The 27,536-nt window shown below is 39.7% G+C and overlaps 1 long non-coding RNA gene across 1 annotated transcript in view; it reads right to left on the bottom strand.

Moving 5' to 3' along the window:
- LOC123328423 overlaps positions 1-27,536 on the bottom strand; it is a 98,106-nt gene that overhangs the window by 8,628 nt on the left and 61,942 nt on the right. The window contains exon 2 of the long non-coding RNA XR_006543239.2: positions 1,405-1,504. This is a non-coding gene — a long non-coding RNA (uncharacterized LOC123328423). The remainder of the gene's footprint in view (positions 1-1,404; positions 1,505-27,536) is intronic.

Raw genomic sequence — 27,536 nt, 5'->3', positions numbered from 1 at the left:
TCATGGCTTGTTCACAAGTGAAAGTGAAAGTTGCTCAGTCATGTCCAGCTCTTTGCAACCCTATGGACTATATAGTCCATGGAATTCACCAGGCCTTGTTCACAAAAGTAGGCTTAAACGGAAAGTTGAATGCAAACTTCGCAAATGGCATAGACCACAGCCATCAGGATATTGCACACCCTGCAGAGGAAGGCTTACTTAGGGTATCTTCCAAGGCTGCTACTGATCAAGCATTAAAAAAAGATCAAGCGACTAGTGTTTTTATCAGTAATTAGATTTAGTCATTGAATGTCATTGTAAGGCCTGAACCTTCCATTAAGGAAAGGGTAAATGATTCTCTTTCAAATGTGCATTAATTTTAGGACACAATTTAGAAAATTACCTCATTCAATGTACTCAAATGGCACTCAAATTGCCCAAAACAGTTATTATATTTCCCCAAAGTGAGAGATTTATTATTTTCTAACCAGTTGTATCAAGTCCAATTAGAAGCGTAATATAACTTCTAGATAGTTACAGCAGGACAGACAAGTATTATAAAGGCCAGTTGGGTAATTTATATGAAATTTTTAATATATTGGTAATACTCCATCAAGACAAGTTAAACTGCCATTTTGAAGAGTAATTTTCATTACAGAAATACAAGATATACAAGCCATACTTTTTCTTCTTTGTCACTCCACAAAGGCTGTGTTTATGCATGTGTATGTGTGTGTGTATGCATGTAGTATGAGTGTGTATAATTGTTGGTGTCTGATGAACAGAAATTTATTAGTCAAATCCAAATTGTTCTGATGAATTATTCTTTTTTCTTATTTTTCCTCTTTCAATGCTTGTTTTCTCCATATCATCCATATGCTATGACATCAGATAGCAAATACATCAATAGACTCTTCCTCTTATATAAATTACTGCATAGTAAAAACATATACACAGCTGTCTTGCAAGACAACTCTAAATTGTAAAATCAAGTTTCCTCCATGATTTTACCTAAAGTATAATATGAATTTATGGGGGGGAAAAAAAAACATATCCCACTGGGAGTTGGACAACAAGAATGTAAATAGCTAAGTTTAACCACGAAGGTCCCCAGTATGTCACTATAGAATGTGAATGTTAAGAACTGCCTTCTTTCTGCCTCATGAGGGAACTGTGCAATTTAAATAGACTCATATGCATGAAGCACATTGGGTCCCTGGCGGTCAGGAGATGACATGGTTATATTATTTACAGTAACAATTACATTGTGTTTCACCCAAGAAGTTCTTTATAAACGTTAATTAGTTTTATTAAACCCTTGTGGATAAGTCTCTTTTGCTCACTTCACAAGTTAGAATTTAGACACTAGGAAGTTAAGTGATTTTCTCGAACCATAGAGCCCCCTGGAATTACAGCAAAGAGTACCTGGCATCCATTGCTGTGAGGAAGCAAACTGAAGTATCCATGGGTCATGTGAGTAGAATCACTACACAGGAACTTTAATGTATGGTTGACTCATATGCCTCTGTTGGAAAAACATTCTTTTAAAATTTTATTTTTGACAGGTTGAGGATTTTACATTTTGAAAAAAGAAAGAGAGAGAACACTGATCAGTGGGATCGAAATCATAATCCCGGTTTTTAGTGGGAATGTGAACTCAGGATTTTACCTTTGTTTGTCCCTGGTTCAAGTCATGACCCAAAGGAAAGCTGCCTCCCTTCTAACCAGCCAGCACAGTGTGCTCTGTTTTAAACAGCTGGGCTCAAACATTATCTCCCTAACAAAGCATTTTGTAAAAGAAACAGACATGAAGCATGCATGTTTCTTAACAGAATGGTTAAATATTGGCTAGCTGAAACTGTAAGAAGAAAAAAAAAAGTACAGTATTTGCCCTCTGATTTTTGGGATTGTTTACAGTCAGTCGAATTCCACAAGTTGCTACCAAGAAGTAAACTGGATGCTGTCTTTGGTTTGTTTGCTACTCTGCCTACACACTGCCTCTTGCTTGTACGAGCTGTAGGCCATTACAAGGGGGATAGGGTAGAAAGACAAAAACTGACAAAAGCAATAAAACAACAGTGGCCCTCAAACCACTTCTCTCTTGCTTTATGGTTGGTTCTTTTGTTGGTTGGTTTTCTAGCACTGATTCTCTTGATTTTATTTTCAGTTCCTTAGCAACACAAACTTTGTAGAACTTCAGAAGAAACTACAAAATATTATCTTAGATAACTTTTTTAAAAAAGCCAAGCACTGATAAGTAGAGGATTTGGAATTAAGACAAAGAACAGGGAAATGTAGAGAGGTTTCCCCTCACATTCCTTCTTTGAGCTGCAGTATGGAAATATGGTGCTAGTGGTAAAGAATCTGCCTGCCAGTGCAGTAGATGACAGAGACGTGGGTTCAGATCCTTGGTTCAGAAAGATCCCCTAGAGGAGGAAAGGGCAACCCGCTCTAGTATTCTTGCCTGGGAAATTCCATGAACAAAGGAGACTGGCGGGTTACAGTCCATGGGGTCACAAAGAGTCAGGCAAGACTGAGCATGACATACTCATTATGAACATGGGAATATGTAACATGTTGCATTCCAGGCAGTAATGGGTGTTGTTAGGGCAAAATTCTGTAAGGAGAGAACCATTTAACTGGTTATACCTACTCTGGGTCTCATCAGAAAGAGCCCAACAAGTTAATCCAGATTCAAGAAGTTGCATAAAAACGTGATACTTCATGAAGGTTGGATTTGTAAGAAGGACAAAAAGTAGTATGAAAAAGTTGTTACAAATTCAGACTCTGAATCATCTTAGATCTTTATCATCTTAGATCTTCACATATTAGATCTTTTATCTCTTTATTGCATGACATTGAGCAAATTACCCTATGAAACCACTATCTTCATAGAACCATTATTCATAACGGTGTTCATACATACAAATGTTCACAAACTGATGAACAGATAAGCAAAATGTGCTGTATCCATGCAATGGAATACTACTCATCCAATAAAAGGAAAGCAACAATAATACATGCTACAAAGTGGATGAGTCTTGAAGATACTATGCTAATGAAAGACGCCAGTCACTTCCATTTTTATACATGATTCCATTTACATGAAAAGTCCATAATAAGTAAATCCACAGAGATACAAAGCAGATTAATGGTTCCCAGGAACCAATGAAAGAGGAGAAATGAGAGTGACTGCTTTAGGGGTAATAAAAATATTCTGAAATTAGACTGTCCACAGTCTTGTGAATAAAGCAAAAATCACTGAATTATACACTTCACACAGGTGAATTTTATGGTATGTAGATTATACTACAGTTTGGGGGAACCCTCTGTTTCTCATCTGTAGATTGATAATAGTTTCTCTTTCATAAGACTGTTGTAACAATCAAATAAAATAATGCAAGTAATGTACATTAACACAGTGACCAAATTACTAAGTGCCAAATGGTGGCTCACTGGTAAAGAACCTGCCTGCCAATGCAGGAGACACACGAGACACAGGAGACAGAATCTGCCTGCAATGCGGGAGATGTGGGTTTGATCCCTGGGTTGGGAAGATGCCATGAAGGAGGAAATGGCAAACCAATCCAGTATTCTTGCCTGGAAAATTCCATCAACAGAGGAGACTGGCAGGCTGCAGTTCAAGGGGTTGCAAAAAGTTGGACATGACTGTTGAACTGTGGTGTTAGAGAAGACTCTTGAGAGTCCCTTGGACTGCAAGGAGATCCAATTAGTCCATCCTAAAGGAGATCAGTCCTGGGTGTTCATTGGAGGGACTGATGCTGAAGCTGAAACTCCAATACTTTGGCCACCTCACGCAAAGAGTTGACTCATTGGAAAAGACCCTGATGCTGGGAAGGATTGGGGGCAGGAGGAGAAGGGGACGACAGAGGATGAGATGGCTGGATGGCATTACCAACTCAATGGACATGAGTTTGAGTGAACTCCGGGGGTTGGTGATGGACAGGGAGGCCTGGCGTGCTGCGATTCATGGGGTCACAAAGAGTCGGACATGTCTGAGTGACTGAACGGAACTGAGCAAGTAAGTATGTATGCATGATCAAGTTAATGCTACTTATTAATGAGAATTTGCTTCAACTCACCATTCATAGTCAAAATATGATAAATTAGGTAAGAAATAGGCAGTGGGTTCTCATCTAACCTCAAGATTTTCCCCACAACGACCTGGTGACTGACCCAAAACAGTATGGCTAGAGAAACAGTTCTGAACCAGTCTGCATCCTCTTCTGAGAATCCCAAGATTATCTTGCCCCAAAGTAGAATGATCAGATTTAATATCTAAAAATATATGAAACCCAATTAAATTTTAATTTAGACAAACAACTAATGATAGTTTTTTAGTATAAGTATATCCCAAATGTTTTTTATAGGTCATACTTATACTTTAAAATTATGTAACATTTGGGACATACTTATACTAAAAACATTATTTGTTCTTTATCAAAAATTAAAATTTAACTGGGCATCTGGCAACCTATGAGGTCTAGAATAGGTTGGAAATTCTCTTTCTGGTGTCACAGAAAGCCCTTATTTATGACACCTTAGTAAATGCCCATGTTTAAAGCCACTCACAGGGTGTTGTTCAGTCACTAAGTCATGTCCAACTCTTTGCAAGTTCAGGGACTGCATCACGCCAGGCCTCCCTGTCCTTCACCATCTCCCGGAGTTTGCTCAAACTCTTATCCATTGAGTCAGTGATGCAATCTATCCATGTCATCCTTTGTTGTCGCTTTCACCTCCTGCCTTCAATCTTTCCCAGGATCAGGGTCTTTTCCAATGATTTGGCTCTCCTCATCAACCACAGGTACTTCATATTTACTAACAGATTTATACCATAACTCCAGTCCAATATGCCCTACAAAACAATGACCTCATGCCCTAAGTCCTGCAGCTCTTCCATCTCTGGGTTATCCATATCTGTGTGTTTGTTTTCTAAAGAGATGCAGCTTCCCAAGAAATCAGCATTGTGCATTGGCAACAGATGAGACAGATTAAATTCTTTTAGTTGGAAAAGTTATTTCTGTGGGAAGTAGAACAACCCCATTTGTATAGATCCTTTATGGGTAATATCTACCTCCCTTCCCCAGCAACAACTGAGGAGAATTTAATACTAATATCTGTGATTTTTACAAAAACTACAAACACATACAAAATTCATGTGTGAGTGCAAAAAATATATTTCAAGTGACCATTGTTTTCCCACCACCATTTATGAAGAGACTGTCCTTTCTCCATTGTATTAATATAGTCTTGGTTCCTCTGTCATAAATTAATTGACTATATATGCATGGGTTACTCTCTGGGCTCTCTGTTCTCTTCTGTTGATCTTTATGTCTGTTTTTAGTCCATTATCATACTGTTTTAATTACTATAGCTATGTAATATATTTTGAAATCAGGGAGCATGATGTCTCCAGCTTTGTTCTTTCTCAGGATTGGATTGGCTATTCAGAGTTCTTTGTGGTTTCATTATTAACATTTTTAATAAAAAGACTGCAATATAATACAAAGTTCCTTCCACAAGGGGGGAGAAAAATTCATAGAGTGTGGAAGCTGGCAAAACATTAATAGATCATCTAATCCAATGCTTCTCAATCCTGGGCACACACAGTAAAATCACTGAGAGAGGCTGTTACATACTGTTAATAAAAATGCCAGGTCCCACTCCAGTATGTCTAATTTACTTAATGTGTGACAGGACCTGGGAAATGGTCTGTCTAGTCAAGGCTATGTTTTTTCCAGTAGTCATGTGTGGATGTGAGAATTGGACTGTAAAGAAAGCTAAGCACCAAAGAATTGATGCTTTTGAACTGTGGTGTTGAAGAAGACTCTTGAGAGTCCCTTGGACTGCAAGGAGATCCAACCAGTCCATCCTAAAGGAGATCAGTCCTGAGTGTTCATTGGAAGGACTGATGCTGAAGCTGAAACTCCAATACTTTGGCCACCTGATGTGAAGAACTGACTCGTTTGAAAAGACCCTGATGCTGGGAAACATTGAGGGCAGGAGGAGAAAAGGACAACAGAGGATGAGATGGTTGGATGGCATCACCGACTCAATGAACATGAGTTTGAGTAAACTCCAGGAGTTGGTGATGGACAGGGAGGCTTGGTGTGCTGCGCCAGGGGGTCGCAAAGAGTCAGACACGACTGAGTGACAGAACTGAACTGAAGTGATAATAGTCTGAAGAGTTTGTTTCCAAAATTCATCTGAATAAAACTTTACTATTCTTTAAAAAAAATAATAAAAAAATTAAAACTTCCTAGAGAATTCTTCTAGGGAATCCTAGGGAAGAGGATTCTTCTAGAGATACCCTGGTGGCTCAAATGGTCAAGAATCTGCTTGCAATGCAGAAGACCCAGGTTTGATCCCTGGGTCAGGAAAATCCTCTAGACAACAGAACAGCAACTTACCCCAGTATTCTTGCCTGGAGACATCCATGGACAGAGGAGGCTGGGGGGCTACAGTCCACAGGTTTGCAAAAAGTTGGACATGACTGAGCGACTAACACTTTCACTTTCAGAGGATTCTTCAGCCATGATGAAGAAGCACTGATTTAAGCCAGCTCCTTATTACCTGTAAAAAGGCTTGCCTGAGACCATTTAAGATGGGCAGGACCACAAAATATCTTTCTAGTCTCCCTTGAATCTGCACTGAACCAGAACTATGGCTTCTTTTCAAAAATACTCAAAAAATTATCTTGGAAAAAATGCTATCTGTAAAGCTAAAAGAAAATAAAAAATCAAACATGAATACAAAAATGTACCCTAATAGGTAATACACTGTATCACAATAGCTATCTTTCAAATATACTCACAGTGAGGCCAAACAATACGGAAACACAAAACAGTGTGGAGCAGAGAAAGGTCTATTATACAACCATGCAAGAAGACTAGTGGCTCATGCCTTAAAAACTCCCAAACTCCCCCAAAGGCTTTCAGCAAGCCCTTTTAAGGGTGAGGTGGGGGAGAAGTGTGGTTAGGTGTTGCAAACTTCTTGATATAGGATCCTTTGTTCTTGCAGTCATCCACATAAGTCAGGTCACGGTTTAGTCATGATATTCCAGTCCACAGCATCTTCAACTGGCCTTTCATGCCGGCAGAGCGGCTGCCAAATTCACAATCAGACAGAGCGTTCCCATCTCCACCTGACTGCCAGTGTACCTGTCAGTGTGCCTGCCCCGCTGCGCGTCTCACCCAAAGCAAGAAGCTGCAGGGAGGAGAGGCTGCTCCTGGTACTGCTGCGGCCTTCCCCTTCAGTCCCCCTCCTCCCCACAGTGCTACACCAGGTTTAGCTCACCAGTTCAGGACTGCTTCAGTGAAGGCAGTGAGAGTGCAAACCTGGGGGTGGGGTGGGGTGGCGAAGGCGGCACCCTTCTCTGTGACCCAGAGAGAATGCCACTGCAGGGACCACTGCAATGCTAACGGTTGGCAGCGCTGTACCACTAAGGGAAGCACACAAACAGCCACACTTCTGTCCCACCTCTATGAACTACAGAGTCAGTATGTTAATTGTAATTGCTCATTAAAGGTGTTCTATTTTTCTTGCTTCCACTATAGAGTGTGAAAATTTTCAAAGAAACCAAATGAAAAGGTGATTGCCCTGATGCAGGCTAATGCGCAATGCCCTTCACCACACAGGGATACATGCCCTGTATGATGCACTAAAAACCATTCAGCTAATGAGCTGATCCTAATTGTACTCATTTCCCAGCAACCACAATGGGCTTGTATCCTGGGAGACAAAATGTGTTTCTGGTCACTTGTTCTAATCCCAGAAATCAAGGGAAATAAGAGATTGCCACAGAGGCAGATCAGCCAGGTAATACTGTGACCAAAGAAGCATTTTCTGTAAATGGCAGGGAGGAACAAAGAGAAATAAAAGAGCTTGATCATTCTTTGCCTGCAAATACCATATTTGTAAACCCCAAAACCTGAGACTGTAAGTGTATGTTTCAGGCTACTAAATTATTTTAACCCATGGGGTATAGAAGATAAAATGTCAATAGCTAGATCCTACATTAGCTAACATCTTTAGTCAGACATAGGAAGAGATCAGTTTTATGGAAATGATGTTTCAAACAAATCAACACTGTTAAAGACAGCAGGGGTTAAAGATAATGTTTAATTTTACTTTTGAGCACACAAAATTTTAAGCCTGTTAGCTCAACCATCTATGCAAATTACTCATTAAAAATGTTATCTATATGTTTTTAAAAGGCTTTCTCATTTCCTGCATAATGTTAAAATCCAATACATTTAGCAAACATGGATTTATTGAGAACATGATACAGCGGGGTGATGAGCTGGGAAATTAATGTATGCTTTGTTTCCTACTGCTGTAGAATCATCCAAAAGGCAAGAATCAAGCATCTGCATTCCTTCCCACTCTTAGGAAAGGACAACAGGTTCATCTGTGGTGGATCTGAGGCCTGATGCTGTGAGCTATTTCTTACTCCCTCAAGCTCTATTGTTGAAAGAGGAGGTGGAATGAACCTTTTCTGTGTTAGAAAGATTGAAAGTGGAGAGGAAGACATTCCTCCAATGGATAACACAGAACTGGGAATAAGAACAAGGCTTGCAGATTCTGTAGTAACTTCAGGGAAGGGCCTTGGATATGTCAGGTCCATAAATGATATAGGACCGGACACCGTGAGACCAACCTAGCACGTGGAACCTCTGGAGAACTGGGCAGAGACCTAGATCTGGAGACATAAAATGGCAATGCTGGGGCCACAAATGGAACCAGCAGCCCCTTAACCATAGAATAATGTGACCATAAGGAATAATCACCGCAGCACAACCCTGACCTAGGACCAGGATTTGCCCTAGGCAAGAATCGGGAGGCTGTAGGACTTCTTTTCAGAATGACAGAAGCCCAGAGTATGATAATATAACACAAGGTCAGAGACCTCTAAAAATGATTAACATTGGACTTTTCAGCAGTTTGGACATGTAGGGGCTAATACAAGTTCCAATAAAATCCCTCTCAAAAATAATAAAACTATTGAGTATTATGAAGAAAATTGGAATCTATTACATATGTGTAAGAAACTTTATTAACAAATAATGTGTCACTAAATTTACTTGTATGTAATACAGTTATATTTTTCAGCCATAACCTAATTCAGATTGTTCTGTGACAATGCAAGGAGAAAAATGGATATCTCGATATCATTAAAGACTCCCTTCCACATAAATCCTTACCTCTCATTGAATTAGAAAAGTATTTCCTGGGATCTTGCTAGAGATATAGAAAAGGTACTTAATTTTAATTTGAACATCCTCTCTCACTCAAAAAATTTTTTATTTATTTTTTGGATAAATGTACATGTTAAATTTCCATTGCATGCCAGACAAGTGTGTATTAAACTCTCACTGGATAGCTGGCTATACCAGATGCTGCGGATACACTGGAGAAAAAGAGAAATGTGCTTCTGTCCTTATAAAGCTTTTAGTTCAGTGAAAAACCAAGAAAACTCATCAAATACAAAAAACAAAATTCTGTAGGTAACATAATGAGAGAAGGGCATTCTCCACAGTAGCAAACAGCAGAACGTAATAAACTAGGCAGGGATGGAGATCTGGAGGAAGTGGAAAACTGAGAGCATAAAGGTAGGAAGAATCAGCCAGGTGACCAATGCATGTGTTACAACTCCTCACCATCTTTTCAGCCACCAAAATGAAAACACTGTTTCAACGTAATAAAATCCTTCAAGTCCAGATAAGCTCCTAAATCTACAGCATATTTGAACCTAGAGAATTACTCAATAGACTAAATGGGGGAGAAGAAGTCTGTGCCTCATGCAGAGCCCAAGCTCTTCATTATCTACATTGCTCTCCACTTCACTTTCCTCATGAAAAACTCTCCACTTGAGCTGTGAGTCCATCCTCTCTGGCCATCTCATGGCTTCACTTTTGGAAGTATCTTATCTCCCACTGCCTTAACAATATATCCTAGTCTCTATTGGGTCATTCCATTTGACAGAACCACATATCTTAATATCATACCCATCAGAGAAAAGAAGTGAGAAAACCACCCTCCTTGTCCATGTACACACAACCAGCTACCATCCTACTTTACTGCTGTCTTTCACAGCAAAGCTTCTCAGGAAAGTTCTGTATACTTGTAATCCCCACCCCTCACTCCCTATCTCTCCTCCATCCACTCCAACCAGGCTTTCCTCCCCACCACCCCCACAGAAATAGCTCTGACCAAGATCAGCAATTGCCTCCTTTTTTCCAAAGCCCACTGACAACTCTCACTTTCATCTTATTCATCCTCTCAGCCTTATTTGGTAGGGCTGTCCATATTCTCCTTGAATCTTGTTCTGCACTGGACTATACACACTTTCCTTTCCTTGGTTTTCCATCTGCAGTACCAGACACTCCTTCTCAGACTTGTGTTGGTTCTGCCTCCTCTACAAATCTCTGAATGTTGCCCTATCCTCAGGACTCCTCTCTCAATCTTAGCTTTCTTCCTAAAATATGACATGCATTTTTGTGATCGCAAATACCATCCACACACTGGTAATTCTCACATTTCTATGTCAGATTCAGTTCTCTGTCTGTAAGTTCCAGTTTTTTAAAGCGTCCTGCCTACTTGACAGCTCCTCTGTAATGTGTTTGGTCAAACAAAACTCTTGATCACCAATATCCTGTAAATTTACCCCCATTTCAACCAACAACCCTTTCTCATACCAATAATGACATCATCATTCATGCAACTGCCAAAGTCAAAAAAAAATATGTATGTGTCATCTTGACTCCTTCTCCTTCCCTCATGTTGCACAACCAATTCATTGGACACTTCTAACTTTGGCTAAGCATACCTCAAAAATATTTATTTTTTACTTAATAATCACTTAATAGCACTTATCCTGTGCAAGTTACTTTTAAGCACTTTACAAATACTAACTCATCCGATCTTCATGACTGTCCTATAAGGTTTGTGCTCTTTTTAACCCCCCTCCAAAGATGGATATGTGTGTATGCACACTCTGTAACTAAGTCATGTCTGACTCTTTGAAACCCCATAAACATAGCCTGCCAGGCTCCTCTGTCCATGGAATTCTCCAGGCAAGAATATTAGAGTGGGTAGCCATTCCCTTCTCCAGGGGATCTTCCCAACCCAGGTATCAAACCCAGGTCTCAGGCATTGCAGGAAGATTCTTCACTGTCTGAGCCACCAGTGAAGCTTTCCTGATGGGCTTCCCCTGTGGGCTTCCCCCGTGGGTTTCCCTGGTGGCTCAGACAGTAAAGAATCTGCCTGCAATGAAGAGACCTGGGTTAAAACCCTGGGTCATGAAGATCCCCTGGAAAAGAGAATGGCTACCCACTCCAGTATTCTTGTCTGGAGAATTCCATGAACAGAGGAGCCTGGCGGGCTACAGTCCGTGGGGTCGCAAAGAGTTGGACATGACTGAGTGATTAACACATCTCTGTATTTATGTGTTTGTTGTCTACATACCACAGTACTTGAATGGCATCTCTCTGAAGGCAAGGTCTATCTTATCACTTTATTTCAAGGACCTAAAAGCCTGCTCTTCCATATTATTTGTTGAGTGAATAAATCAACTAAGTCTGACTGATACTCCTAGGACCCAACCATATAAGTCTACATCAAAGAAGACAGCAGATCTCAATTTCACAACATAAATCACTTCCCAGGATCATTCCAATATTGTCCCTCATATACAAGCGGGTGGGTAGACTGGGGATCAGTCAGGGGAATGGTGGCTATTTTGTAGAAAACACAGAAATGCTATAATTTAACAAGCTAATAAGCTTATTGAGAAGTAAACACAACAATAAGTGGAACAGGAACACACGTATACCTGTGGCGGATTCATTTTGATATTTGGCAAAACTAATACAGTTATGTAAAGTTTAAAAATAAAATAAAATTTTAAAAAAAATGTAAAAAATAAATAAATAAATAAAATAAACAATATATAAATATATAATTAAGTGCTTGTGTGTGTGTGTGTGTGTGTGTATGTGTGTGTGAGAGAGAGCAGGAGTTCAAAGGAAAGATCAATGAGGAAAAAAGTAGCTCTTTGGCTTATGAGTTCAAATAGCAAGTTTATAAATCAGAGAAGTCTTTCAGTGAGATGAATGAGACATTAGCAGGCTTTAAAGGATGGGAATAACCTACATATTCAGGTGAATAAAGAAAAAAACACCAGGCTGATACAAAGGAGGAAATGAAATTAGGATCATTGTGAGTCCAGAAGAGCAGCTTGCTACTTGGGGGACAAAAGGAGTGGGAGCCTCCATGGGAACAGTGTGTTCTAGGCCTGAAGCAATAGGAAAAAGGGAAGAGATAATCATGATTAAATTGATGTTTAAAGAAAGATTAGAGTGGTAGAAACAACAGCGACAATGCAACACATAAGTATCTGTAAGGTAATATAACTCTTTACACAGAGGACTGGAGAGACAGATGATGGAGTGATAAGGATGCAATAGAGTTGGTCATGATATCTCAAAAGAGGGAACTTTTGAACCAAGCCTTAAAAGAAAAAAAATGAGAGTAGGGTGAGCCATTTCCAGTGAAAGGAATAAAATACATGTAACTTATTTCCTGGGAAATAACAGTCAGGTTAGGTCAGCATAGGAAAAGATAAGCCAAGGGATTCTCCTGGAATAGTCAGGCTCTGTTGGCAGAAAAAGAGAGAAAGCTGAAGGTTGAAAGAAAGTTTATGGTATCTCAAAGCATATCCAGGAAGAGGAGTACAAGGCAGAGAGGTCTTACAAGAGGTGAAGTGGTTGCCCATGAGTAGAAATTGGTAAACCAAAAAGTCACTCTGCTGGTGCGATGTAAGCTCTGATTGGATGAGTAACTACAGTCTCTAAGCTCAACACATGGTCAACATGTGGCATAGTAGAAGTTTAGGTAATTATTGAAAGTCAAGCAGAAAATTTTAAATTGTGTCCATGTCTTAATCCAGGGGAACCAGAGAGTAGAACGTATGAAACAGTAACTGGAAAAGTAAATAGCTTTGGGGCCTAGAGTCTGCACCAATGTGTAAGCTGAGTCCAATGCATAGGAAGCTAGGAAAGGACTAGCGATGAAGTTTAGACATGAGCAATTTGAATATGTGAAGTAAGCACACATTGGGATGCTGGTTACAGCTGGAAAAAATTTCATACTGCTCCATCTTATCTGACTTCAAAAAAGCCCTCTTTCAAATTCTGCTTCCCTGGTAGCTCACTGGTAAAGACTCTGTCTGCCAGTGCAGGAGACTCAGGGATGATCCTGGGTCAGGAAGATCCCCTGGAGAAGGAAATGGCAACCCACTCCAGTATTCTTGCCTGGAGAATCCCATGGACGGAGGAGCCTGGTGAGCTACACTCCATGGGGTCGCAAAAGAGTTGGACACGACTTAGCAACTAAACAACAACAACAAGCTTACAGTAAGCCTCCTACATACTCCTCATCTCCTTTACCGTGCTCTACCTTTTATTTTTCCATAACACTTATCACCTTCTAACACACTATATTATTTCATTTATTTAACTTATGATTTTTTGTGTATCTGAAATAAAATTAAGTTCTACAAGGGCAGGGATCTAAATGCCTAGAACAGTGTCTTGCATATAGTAGACTCTTAAATAAACATTAGTTGGATAAACTAATGAGAGATAAGTGGCTGGCCTAAAACAGGATGCACTACTTTAATTATAAGAGTATGTCCAGGAATTTCTCTCATGAAGATGTAGACCATCACAAATTCAGCATTATTAGGTCCTAGAGAAAGGTAGAACTAAAGAAAGGCCACCCCTATCTGCTGACCACACTGCTCTTATATGAATAAAAAATAAAGCTCTATTTGGATAAGCCTCTGACATTTTGGAGTTTGTTATAGAAACTAGCTAATACACATTTGAACATGAAATTTTGCAGCATGAAATGAATTCATGTGCTTTAAGGAAATTTGCATTATTCATTTGACAAACATGCTGAGCTCTTACTGTGGGCCAGGAACTCTGATGGGCATAAGCAGTTCAAAGATGAGTAATGGAAAATAATCTCCCTCCAGGAAACCAAAAATTTACAATATCATGTTGGAAGTTCTGTTTTAGATGAAAGGAAAAGGGGCTATTTGAGTCCAGAGGAGAAAGCCTAATTCTGCCATGCAGAGAGGAAAAAAGGAATTGGCACATGGGATGTGATATTTGGGCTCGGTTTTGAATTATGAGTCTGATGAAGAATGAAAAAATATATATTATTTTTGTAAAATATTACTTGACAAATTTGGCTCCAAATTATTTGGCCATACAATTTCTCCTAAAGTTTCATTAGATACAATTCATATTTACTCCAGAGGTGTGAATTCACTTCAGAGGGGCAGAAAGGGGGTAATTTTGGTTCTGGGTATTGTTTGCAGTAAAAATTGTCTCTGCCGAGTGTGCTTCAGTTGCATGACTTGCAGTTTTGTTCTGCTGTCCCTGAAAAGCAACTCAGTAACTTGTTGGAAACAGAATAGGGCCAGTTTGGGGCTGATTCTGTTGTTACCTGTGCATATATAACTTCAATAAAGATAAAGACTGAATATGTACCATAGCTTTCTTATCCATTCATCTGCTGATGGACATCTAGGTTGCTTCCACGTCCTGGCTATTATAAACAGTGCTGTGATGAACATTGGGGTACACGTGTCTCTTTCCCTCCTGGTTTCCTCAGTGTGTATGCCCAGCAGTGGGATTGCTGGATCATAAGGCAGCTCTATTTCCATGGTACATAAACACAATGGAGTATTACTGAGCCATTAAAAAGAATTCATTTGAATCAGTTCTAATGAGATGGATGAAACTGGAGCCTATTATACAGAGTGAAGTAAGCCAGAAAGAAAAACACCAATACAGTATACTAACACATATATATGGAATTTAGAAAGATGGTAACAATAACCCTGTATACGAGACAGCAAAAGAGACACTGATGTATACAACAGTCTTATGGACTCTGTGGGAGAGGGAGAGGGTGGGAAGATTTGGGAGAATGGCATTGAAACATGTATACTATCATGTATGAAACGAGTCGCCAGTCCAGGTTCAATGCACGATACTGGATGCTTGGGGCTGGTGCACTGGGACGACCCAGAGGGATGGTATGGGGAGGGAGGAGGGAGGAGGGTTCAGGATAGGGAACACATGTATACCTGTGGCGGATTCATTTCGATATTTGGCAAAACTAATACAATATTGTAAAGTTTAAAAATAAAATAAAATTTAAAAAAATAAATAAAAGATTCAAGCATTAAAAAAAAAAAAAAAGACTGAATAAAAACACTATTTTTAACTTAAAAACCCAGCAGGCTGAAGATGAGGGAATGATGGGTATGAGAAAGAGAGAGAGAGAAATCTGTATTTATTTAGACTTGGATTTTCACATTTAAGTGACTGGGAAGATGCAGGAGTCAAAAGGAACACTTGGATTCAAAAAGAATAGCACTTTTTTTTTTTTTTTTTAAAGCATATAGCGTATATGGCAACAAACTACCTAGTGACAAAAATATCATAAAAAGTCACTCTCTTTGGGATAGACCTTTAAGGCTACAATATCATCTTCCTTCTGTTTCTTGAATTCCTTTAGGAATCTCTTTTTGCAAAAGCTATCCATGGTCTCTCTGAACACCTATAAGACAGCATTCACCGCATTCTGGAGCACTCCACTTTTACCTTGCACTTCTCCAATTGTTGACAGGAAACTCCTTTAATAAGGTCAAATCTGCATATATACACATTGGCCCCACTTCTACCCTGTGATTTTTTACTCTTTTTCCTATTGTTTGAAGATACTGCAGATCTGCCCTAAGTATACTCAGCGCCTTTGATAATGACCCAAATGCTTTCCTGTCTCTTCTCTGGACTGTTAGTTGAATCAGAAGGCCAAACATTTTAGCAAAGAATCTAAATATTTAAATATAACGAAGAGTGAATTTTTATTATTGATGTCCATTTACTCCTGGCTAGTGACAAAGACTTAAATAAATGACTTCCAAAGATTCCTTCCACTCTTCTCCAACAAACACAATAAGTGCTTCCAAACACAATAAGTGCACCTTATAAGGAGTTACAGAGATGAAGCAGGCAGACAAAGTCAAAAGTGAAAAGAAGGCTCTTCCCTCTATCCCTTGCCCTCCACAAGCCCTTCTGAAGTCAGCAGTTGTCTCAGGCTAGATGTTAAACCTATTTCTAAGAGCTGAAGTTCAAATTAAAGCCAAGTACAGCAGTGTTGTTTCCATAATAATTTGAATCTTCAAGCTGGGCTAAGTGCCTTTTTGCCTCTAAACTTGAAAATTACTACATTTTTCAGTTTGTTTCTGTTTGAAAGAAAATGGCTTAGGTGATTATAGAGGAATAGCAGCTTGTCAATTCTGCACAAATTCCACATGTGATTTTTTATGCTAAAATTCCAAAAGTCTCTTTAATAGATAATTTATGTTCCCCTAAGATAGTTTCATTTTTGAATAATAAAAGCCCTCAAACATTTCAGAGGCCAAAGGAAAAAAAAAATGATACCCAATGTGAGATCTAAGAGCTAATCTCTTGCCAGAGGCCTATCCATCTTACATGATCAAGAGATATTCTCCAGTAGTTCTCTGTGGGTGACTGAAAACTGTAGAAAGGGTTTATGAGACACAAACACTTTTCCTGGACTTGAGTTCTGCCAATGTCAAAAGCAAAAGATAAGAATTCCTCAGGATCCCTCATTTGGAAAATTCCACCTCTCTTAATATCCATTCTCTTAAATTTAATTTTTATTTATTCATTTGGCAAAGATTGATTGAGCATCTACTGTTCTGGGTGCAGGGGATACAACAGTGAACAAGGCAAAAAAGTTTACTGGAGATCACATTCTAGGGGTGGGGAGACAGCGAGATTTGTATTCATCTTGTTCTGCTATAAAGAAAACAGGGTGATGTCCTAAGCAGTGACTGTTGGGCTTGGGGACGATTACAGAGGGTGATCAAAAGAGCCTTTTTGGTGGAGATATTACAAGTAAAAACCCAGTGACAAGAAAATCCAGCCACACAAAAGGCCTTGGGAGAGAATAATACATGCGGAGGAAGAGCAAGTGCAAAGGCCTAGGAGAGCTGTTTTGAGCCTGATTACTCTACAAGGATGTTCTCAGGAGAATTTTTACACCTTTAGCTATAGTGGATGCAGTGCTTCATTTGAGCACTTGTTCCCCCAGCAGCCAGACTGTTGCAACTGATGGCTCTTAGATGAATCTCAGGAATTGCCCACAGCATACAAGTCTCCCTCATCCCTGCGGACAGTCTATATCCAATGACTGGCCATAGAGGTATAAAGATCTAGCTCCCTCACCTTTAAGCACCAACCATCTCCTAAAGAGCATCCCATGCATTGGCTCTTTGTGATTTCATTACCTCTCAACTCTTCCCTCTGCCAGTCCTGCATTCTTTACTCCCCTACAGGCATTGATGCTGAGGGCACTTGCCAATGTACCTTCCATATGCAGATCTCCACCTCACTGCTCTTTCCCTGGGGAATCCAGCTAAAGATCTAAGTTGGTCATTTAAGGCAATTATAAATATTAAAACACTACAGCAGCCCCACAACCAAATTTAGGAATTAATTAAAATTGCCAGGGCTTCTGTTTATCCTTAAAGATTACACAATGTGAGATCCTAACTCCTAACTGGTCTCATGCTTCTGATATTGTTGCTCTGAAATCAGTCCCTACACTGCTGATTGATGCTTCCCAACCACAACTGTGATCATAGTGATCTGCTGAAGCCCTTCAGTGCCTCTCAGTGGTCTTCATATGTCTGAGCTCCATGATCCACAAGTCTTTTCATGACCTGCCACAAATCTCTCCTGCCATATTGTAAAAACCTTTCAACCCACCACCCTGGACCCATGGCACTTTCGCTATTCCATATCCTCTTGCTTGTCTTTGAACCTGAAATTTCCTCTGCTTAGCAAATCATTATTTATGCTTTAAAGGCACCTTCTTTTACCCAGAGTTCCTAAACCCCACCTTATAGCTCTATTCTATATTATGTGCTTTTTTATTATTGCATCTATCACTGTAACATCTGCCTATTTTTGCTATCCAAGTGTACTACCATTTCCTATAGAGGTACAACTAAAGACTATGTCCTATTCAGTGCTGATCCCTCCCTGAGCATCCAACACAGTGCCAGGCACTTTGTAGACACTCACAAAGGCTATCTCTTTCTAATTTAGTTTTTTTTTTTTAAGGCAAAAATCACAAAACATACCTGTTACATAAATAAATGCCTTGTTAGCATCAATTCTGCAGTAATAGAATCCATCTTAGTTGAAAGGTTACCTTTCGCTGAGCCCTGAGACAGAATAGGGCAGGACTAACAAGCTACAGCACTGAAGAATTGATGGTTTTGAACTATGGTGTTGGAGAAGACTCTTGAGAGTCCCTTGGACTGCAAGGAGATCCAACCAGTCCATTCTAAAGGAGATCTGTCCTGGGTGTTCTTTGGAAGGAATGATGCTAAAGCTGAAACTCCAATACTTTGGCCACCTCATGTGAAGAGCTGACTCATTGGAAAAGACTGATGCTGGGAGGGATTGGGGGCAGGAGGAGAAGGGGACAACAGAGGATGAGATGGCTGGATGGCATCACCGACTCAATGGACGTGAGTTTGAGTGAACTCCGGGAGTTGGTGATGGACAGGGACACCTGGCGTGCTGCGATTCATGGGGTCACAAAGAGTAGAACAAGACTGAGCAACTGAACTGAACTGAACAAGCTACAGACATGTTTGATGCTGTTTGTATCACAAATGTAACCACCAGGCCCCAATACCTGCAAGTCTCAGGCATTTAAAATCTTAAGGATCCCACAGAGCATGACATTTCCATACCTACTCAATTCAGTTATAAACTCAAGTGCTTCATTCCATGAAGGGAATTAAAACTAAAGTTTTCTCAGTCTGGCAATTGACAGAGAGAAGGCTATTCTTCCAAAAACGTTGCTGGGGCAATGCATTTAAACACTGACCATTGAAAATGGTAATGATGAGCCCAAAAGAGATACAATCTTCCCCTACTGACAACTCCTTTGTGTAGAAGAGAAGGAGATGAGACAGAAAAACCAGGAGGCTTCAAGATAGGACACTCGTGTTTGAATTCCAGACCTGCCTCTTAGCAGCATATGATCTTGAGCAAGATATTTAATTTCTTGTAACTTGACTTTCTTCTTCTACAAATAGAGATTACCCTCAACTCACACTATCCTTGTGCAAATTAAATACACAGGTCATAAGTGAGAAGATGGCTAGTCCAGGCTCTGACTTAGCCCTGAGCCTAGCTAGTCCAGGATGGCTAGCTAGGCTCTGACATCATTAAGGCCATAAGAACTCTTCAATGAAAACAATAACATGTTTTCACCAAAAGCATTTCTCTTATGTCCTAAAACCCAAGCAGAGAAGATGAGAAGAAATTGATTCTTATGGATTAATAGCATCACTCTACCCTACATGAGTTTGAGTTTCACTGATTTTTAATTTCTCATTTCAATCTTGTATCTATATGACAGAAAATCAGTTTAAGAAGCTATATCAAACTACCAACCATATATACTGGGCTCTAGTACATTTGATTTCTTTTCCTAAATAAGCTGTCTGAAGAATGACAGCTTGATCGTCAAAAAGCAAATCAAAACCCCTGGAAGGTTGGTAGCTTTATAGACTTTTATATTATAGAAAATACCTAGGCATATTAAAACCTTTCTGCAATTTCTTAAAAACACATTTTGATCTGACCCCCCAGCATGTTGAATTGTACAATAATGGAATTTAAAAGGGTTAGGATAGTAAACCTCTCCAATCAGCATTTTATAAAAACCAATACTACCAAAAACCTTACCTTTCCAGAACAGTATTAAAAGACAATAAATTCGATCTGATGTATGTAAAATGTCACACTCAATTAAAAAAAAATAATGTTATTCATTCATTGAAAGGTATAATGCTTGAACTGGGGAAAAAATAATTGACCACCTTTTGTGTCTTTTGATATGCAAAATGATAAACCCTGTCAAGTGGACTAGAGGCTAGAGTAAATTTTTATTAAAAAAAAAAAAAAAACACACTATTAATCACTTCTTGGTGTGGCTCTGCTTGATGCAAATTATACTACTTGTCAAGACTTTTGTTTAGTCACAAATAAAAGGCTTAGTGGATAAAGGTTTGGCCTTTCACTACAGGTTTTCTGCCAAACTGTGACCTGAAATGAATGAATTGATACCGAGTGGGGCCTCCTGACTCTGTAATTTAATGCTGACGGTAATTAGCTAAGAAGGAGGTGTTATAATGAAAGCCCAGGGCACGGTGTTTATGTGATTTTACACAGCTGCAATAGATGGCACCTCCTTTTCCAGTCTTTTTCATTTACTACCTCTGAAAAAGGAGAAGGTGCAAGTCATAAAAAGATACTGGCTGCTTGACTCTCTGATAAATCTCTGGACAGTGAAGACCTTGGGTTTAAATTAGCTGTCAGACTTCAGCCGTCTCACTCACCAGCTTACTCCTAAGTTAGCCACAGTGCAAAGACATTATAAATGGATTTATATGTCTTGATTAATGCCTTTTTTTGTAAACAGACTTTCTGCATAGAGCTGTGCCATAGCAGATGCCCTGTTTTAAAGGTTAATCTTTACATCAATAGCATATTCAAGACATTCTGCTTTTACACAGTTGTTCTTCTTTCGTTTTGAATTTCAAATTCTCTTAGAATAAATGAGAAATAGGAGCCCTAATAGCAAAATCAGAATCTATTGTTAGAAAGTCCCTGTGTAAATAAAGGATCATTCCTGCACATCCAATTATTTCAGAGAACAAAGGAAATCCTCTGCATGATTCCACACTGAAGCCTTTCCTTGTTGGCCCTTAAAAAAAAAAGAAGGAAAGAAAAAAAAAAAAAAAAAGAAATCTTGCTTTAAAAGGTAAGGCTCACACCTAAGTGACCTGTCTGTGTCTCCAGCTTTGGATAACTTGCCTGATAGACTGGTGAGTTTGTAAAAAGTAGTCTGATGTTAGATGCTGGCAAGTATCCCACTGTATAACCAAACACTAGAGGCCTATCCTTTCCCAACTGCTACCAATCTTTGTGGTGCCTGAATGTCAGTTTGCTACTACAGGAAAAAACTAGTGAGACAGGGAGGCAAGAAGATAGCGCGCTAATACATTTTCCTTAATCCAAAGCTTTTTCAGGAAGGAACTGTTGACACATTTGTCACCTCAATCATTCACAATGAATTGGAAGCAAACCTTCCTTTCAAGCGTTTATTGACATTGTCATGTACTCAGCTTCAAAAAGTGTTTTGTTGACATAAATTAGACCTTTGTTTACTCTATTTCAGATAGGGGCAAAAATAAAACCTATGATAAAAACAACTATTCAAACACTTTTCACTATCCTAGGAAATCAGCAATCAATTTTACCTAAGATTAGTCAGTTACATGAGTCCATTTCAGATGGGAACATAGTAAGAAAATGAGAATTAAGGGCAGGAAATAGGTTATTAATTCTAGTTTGTTTTTCAGGGTCTTTTTAAATCTATATACAGCCTATGTTTGCATAATTTGTATTTCTAGAACATCTGTTCTCTCCATGAGAATTCTATTCTCTCTTTCTCAAATGAAGACAATACAGTTCCCCAAAACTGAGAGATTGTTTAGCATTTACCACTCTTCATCTCCTGGGCTTCCCAAGTGGCTCAGTAGTAAAGAATCTACCTGCCAAGGCAGGAGATGTGGGAGACCCCAGTTCAATCCCTGGGTCAGGAAGCTCCCTTGGAGGAGGAAATGGCAACCCCTCCAGTATTCTTTCCTGGAAAATCTCAAGGACAGAGGAGACTGGAGGCTACACACAGTCCATAAGGTTGCAAAGAATCAGACATGACTGAGCATAGAGCACAGCACTCTTCAGTGACTCCAATTACTGCATATTCTTTTTCTTTTTTTGCCACTCCGCTCAGCCTATGGGATCTTAGTGCCTCAACCAGGGATTGAACCCAGGCCCTTGGCAGTGAAAAAGCAGAGTCCTACCCACTGAATCATCAGGGATTCCCATATTGCATATTCTTACTCTGTCATCTTTCTTCTTCTGTAACAGACTCCTGCTGTAATAAAGAATTTTCTCATGTAATCTGAGTGAAATCAATGGTCAGTTGATAGAAAGGTTCTCAGACATCCATCTACTAACTCTCCTGTCTTTATGACTGAGGCCTCAGAAAACAAACCCTCATCCTCAATAGAAGAACCATAAGAACTAAAGCTGGCAGGAAAGAAGTGCACTAGGAATGCTTCTTTAGGAAAACTGGAGCCAAGTGGTTAAGCAAGATCCAAGTATGTGGAACAGAGGGAATACGTTTTAGCTCCTGAGGAACAAAACGCCCAGCATAGGTCCCAGGCCTTTCACCAGGCTCCAACTACAATACAACTCCAGACCATGCCTGAGAAACAAAAAGAAATTCATGACACCACTAAATGAGATTTATGAACCAAGAATCAACCAGAAGAAAAAACAGAACATTTAGCAGAAAATAGATAGTACTTTTTTTGGAGAAAAATTAGGATATGACATTTGAAATAATTAATGGTTCTTTTTAATGCATCCACTTCCCCAGAGCCTTCTGTACCTGGAAAGTTGAAGTACTTGGCATCATATAAACAAGGATCACCACAGAAAGAACAATATATGCCAGAGTATCCTTTCTGTAAAATCCCAGATCCAGAGTTACAGTGATGGGATAAACCTTGTAACTTATATGCTGGACAGGAAACTATAAGCACAAAATAGGAATAAGGGTAAGCGTCTTTAAAAGGAAAAACACATATATTTTTTAAATGCTGTAGCAGGCTGAACAATGGCTCCCAAAGAAATCTAGATCCTAATCCCTGGAGACTGTGAATGCTTCTTTTTATGGCAGAAGAAACCTTAGAGGTATGATTAAGATTCTTGTGATGCAGAGATTATCCTGAATTTTCTAAGTGGGCCCTAAATATAATCACAAGTGTTCTTATGGGAGTGGAGCAGAGAGAGATTTGACAACAAAAGAGAAGGAACTGTGATGATGGAAACAAGATACTAGAGTTAAGTTATTCAAGGAAGGAATCAAGTAAAGGAATGCAGGCAGCCTCCAGAAGCTAAAACAGGCTGGGAAACTCGTTCTCCCACATAGCTTACTGAGGAAACCAGCCCCGCTGACACTGACTTTTGACTGATTTCAGACTTTATGCCTCTAGAATGGTAAGAGAACAAACTTGTGCTGTTTGAAACCACCAGGTTTGTGGCAATTGATACAGCAGAAAGGACACACTAAGACATATATGTTCTGGATTTAGCTTAATGTTAGGTAGCTAGAGACATAGGAAAATAATAATAGGCAAAAAAAGCAGTATACATTCCCTAGCATTTTAAAGAACAAAGGTAAACTGCTAAACTTAAAGTATCATTTGCCCAAAATTCATTTTAACAAATGCTTTGATTTCTGAAGGCATGTTATATGGCTATACCTCAGTAACATTCCAGCACTCTTTGGTACATATTCTGCTGGTGCTGCAGGGGTTAGAAGCTTGGGAACTACATTTCTCAGAACCTCTTGCCAGTAGGATTCCAATTGAGATGCCATGAAAAAGAACCACTTGTGTGTGACTTGGAAGGCAGAAAGGAGGCAGAATCTACTCTTCCTCACACAGAAGTTCAGACTTCTGCAGCAATGGCATCAAGAACAGTTTGCTTCTTGGGCTTATGGTCTACTGTCAGGCTTCAGATGGAATGTAGACAGCAGCTGCCTACAATTTTCCTATTTCTGGGAAGACCCCCACTTCCTCTTGCTCTTCTTCTGGCCTTTCGTAAAACTTTAAAAAAAAATTTATTGGACTATAGTTGATTTCTCTGATTAGTTGGATCATAGAAAAAGCACGAGAATTCCAGAAAAATATCTACTTCTGCTTCATTTGACTACTCTAAAGCCTTTGACTGTGTGGATTACAACAAACTGTGGAAAATTCTGAAAGATATAGGAATACGAGATCACCTGACCCGCCTCCTCCAAAACCTGTATGCCGGTCAAGAAACAACAGTTAAAACCAAACATGGAAAAATGGACTGGTTCCAAATTGGGAAACGAGTATATTAAGGCTGTATATTGTCACCCTGCTTATTTAACTTATATACAGAGTACATCGTGCAAAATGCCAGGCTGGATGAAGCACAAACTGGAATCAAGATTGCCAGATCAGATCAGTCACTCAGTCGTGTCCGACTCATTGCGACCCCATGAATCGCAGCATGCCAGGCCTTCCTGTCCATCACCAACTTCCCAGAGTTCACTCAGATTCATGTCCATCGAGTCAGTGATGCCATTCAGCCATCTCATCCTCTGTCGTCCCCTTCTCCTCCTGCCCCCAATCCCTCCCAGCATCAGAGTCTTTTCCAATGAGTCAACTCTTCGCATGAAGTAGCCAAAGTATTGGAGTTTCAGCTTTAGCATCATTCCTTCCAAAGAAATCCCAGGGCTGATCTCCTTCAGAATGGACTGGTTGGATCTCCTTGCAGTCCAAGGGACTCTCAAGAGTCTTCTCCAACACCACAGTTCAAAAGCCTCAATTCTTCAGTGCTCAGCTTTCTTCACAGTCCAACTCTCACATCCATTCATGACCACAGGAAAAACCATAGCCTTGACTAGATGAACCTTTGTTGGCAAAGTCATGTCTCTGCTTTTGAATATGCTATCTAGGTTGGTCATAACTTTCCTTCCAAGGAGTAAGCGTCTTTTAATTTCATGGCTGCAATCACCATCTGCAGTGATTTTGGAGCCCAGAAAAATAAAGTCTGACACTGTTTCCACTGTTTCCCCATCTATTTCCCATGAAGTGGTGGGACCGGATGCCATGACCTTCATTTTCTGGATGTTGAGCTTTAAGCCAACTTTTTCACTCTCCACTTTCACTTTCATTAAGAGGCTTTTCAGTTCCTCTTCACTTTCTGCCATAAGGGTGGTGTCATCTGCATATCTGAGGTTATTGATATTTCTCCCGGCAATCTTGATTCCAGCTTGTGTTTCTTCCAGTCCAGTGTTTCTCATGATGTACTCTGCATATAAGTTAAATAAACAGGGTGACAATATACAGCCTTGACGTACTCCTTCTCCTATTTGGAACCAGTCTGTTGTTCCATGTCCAGTTCTAACTGTGGCTTCCTGACCTGCATACAAATTTCTCAAGAGGCAGATCAGGTGGTCTGGTATTCCCATCTCTTTCAGAATTTTCCACAGTTTATTGTGATCCACACAGTCAAAGGCTTTGGCATAGTCAATAAAGCAGAAATAGATGTTTTTCTGGAACTCTCTTGCTTTTTCCATGATCCAGTGGATGTTGGCAATTTGATCTCTGTTTCCTCTGCCTTTTCTAAAACCAGCTTGAACATCTGGAAGTTCACAGTTCATGTATTGCTGAAGACTGGCTTGGAGAATTTTGAGCATTACTTTACTAGCATGTGAGATGAGTGCAATTGTGTGGTAGTTTGAGCATTCTTTGGCATTGCCTTTCTTTGGGATTGGAATGAAAACTGACCTTTTCCAGTCCTGTGGTCACTGCTGAGTTTTCCAAATTTGTTGGCATATTGAGTGCAGCACTTTCACAGCATCATCTTTCAGGATTTGAAATAGCTCAACTGGAATTCCATCACCTCCACTAGCTTTGTTCATAGTGATGCTTTCTAAGGCCCACTTGACTTCACATTCCAGGATGTCTGGCTCTAGGTCAGTGATCACACCATCGTGATTATCTGGGTCATGAAGATCTTTTTTGTACAGTTCTTCTGTGTATTCCTGCCATCTCTTCTTAATATTTTCTGCTTCTGTTAGATCCATATGATTTCTGTCCTTTATCGAGCCCATCTTTGCATGAAATGTTCTTTTGGTATCTCTGAGTTTCTTGAAGAGATCTCTAGTCTTTCCCATTCTGTTGTTTTCCTCTATTTCTTTGCATTGATTGCTGAAGAAGGCTTTCTTATCTCTTCTTGCCATTCTTTGGAACTCTGCATTCAGATGTTTATAACTTTCCTTTTCTCCTTTGCTTTTTGCTTCTCTTCTTTTCACAGCTATTTGTAAGACCTCTCCAGACAGCCATTTTGCCTTTTTGCATTTCTTTTCCATGGGGATGGTCTTGATCCCTGTCTCCTGTACAATGTCATGAACCTCATTCCATAGTTCATCAGGCACTCTATCTATCAGATCTAGGCCCTTAAATCTATTTCTCACTTCCACTGTATAATCATAAGGGATTTGATTTAGGTCATACCTGAATGGTCTCGTGGTTTTCCTTACTTTCTTCATTTCAGTCTGAATTTGGCAATAAGGAGTTCATGGTCTGAGCCACAGTCAGCTCCTGGTCTTGTTTTTGCTGACTGTATAGAGCTTCTCCATCTCTGGCTGCAAAGAATATAATCAATCTGATTTCGGTGTTACCATCTGGTGATGTCCATGTATAGAGTCTTCTCTTGTCTAACTCAATGAAACTAAGCCATGCCCGTGGGGCAACCCAAGATGGGCGGGTCATGGTGGAGAGATCTGACAGAATGTGGTCCACTGGAGAAGGGAATGGCAAACCACTTCAGTATTCTTGCCTTGAGAACCCCATGAACAGTATGAAAAGGCAAAATGATAGGATACTGAAGAGAAACTCCCCACGTCAGTAGGTGCCCAATACGCTACTGGAGATCAGTGGAGAAATAACTCCAGAAAGAATGAAGGGATGGAGCCAAAGCAAAAACAATACCCAGCTGTGGATGTGACTGGTGATAGAAGCAAGGTCCAATGCTGTAAACAATATTGCATAGGAACCTGGAATGTCAGGTCCATGAATCAAGGCAAATTGGAAGTGGTCAAACAAGAGATGGCAAGAGTGAATGTTGACATTCTAGGAATCAGCAAACTGAAATGGACTGGAATGGGTGAATTTAACTCAGATGACCATTATATCTACTACTGCGGGCAGGAATCCCTCAGAAGAAATGGAGTAGCCATCATGGTCAACAAAAGAGTCTGAAATGCAGTACTTGGATGCAATCTCAAAAACGACAGAATGATCTCTTCGTTTCTAAGGCAAACCATTCAATATCACAGTAATCCAAGTCTATGCCCCAACCAGTAACACTGAAGAAGCTGAACAGTTCTATGAAGACCTACAAGACCTTTTAGAACTAACACCCAAAAAAGATGTCCTTTTCATTATAGGGGACTGGAATGCAAAAGTAGGAAGTCAAGAAACACCTGGAGTAACAGGCAAATTTGGCCTTGGAATACGAAATGAAGCAGGGCAAAGACTAATAGAGTTTTGCTAAGAAAATACATTGGTCATAACAAGATTGCCAGGAGAAATATAAATAACCTCAGATATGCATATGAGACCACCCCATCCCAGAAAGTGAAAAGGAACTAAAGAGCCTCTTGATGAAAGTGAAAGAGGAGAGTGAAAATTTGGCTTAAAACTCAACACTCAAAAAACTAAGATC

Source organism: Bubalus bubalis, chromosome 12 (assembly GCF_019923935.1).
Source record: "Bubalus bubalis isolate 160015118507 breed Murrah chromosome 12, NDDB_SH_1, whole genome shotgun sequence".
Lineage (NCBI taxonomy): Eukaryota > Metazoa > Chordata > Mammalia > Artiodactyla > Bovidae > Bubalus > Bubalus bubalis.
Note: the sequence above shows the minus strand (reverse complement) of the source record. Positions and strands in the feature narration are given on the sequence as shown.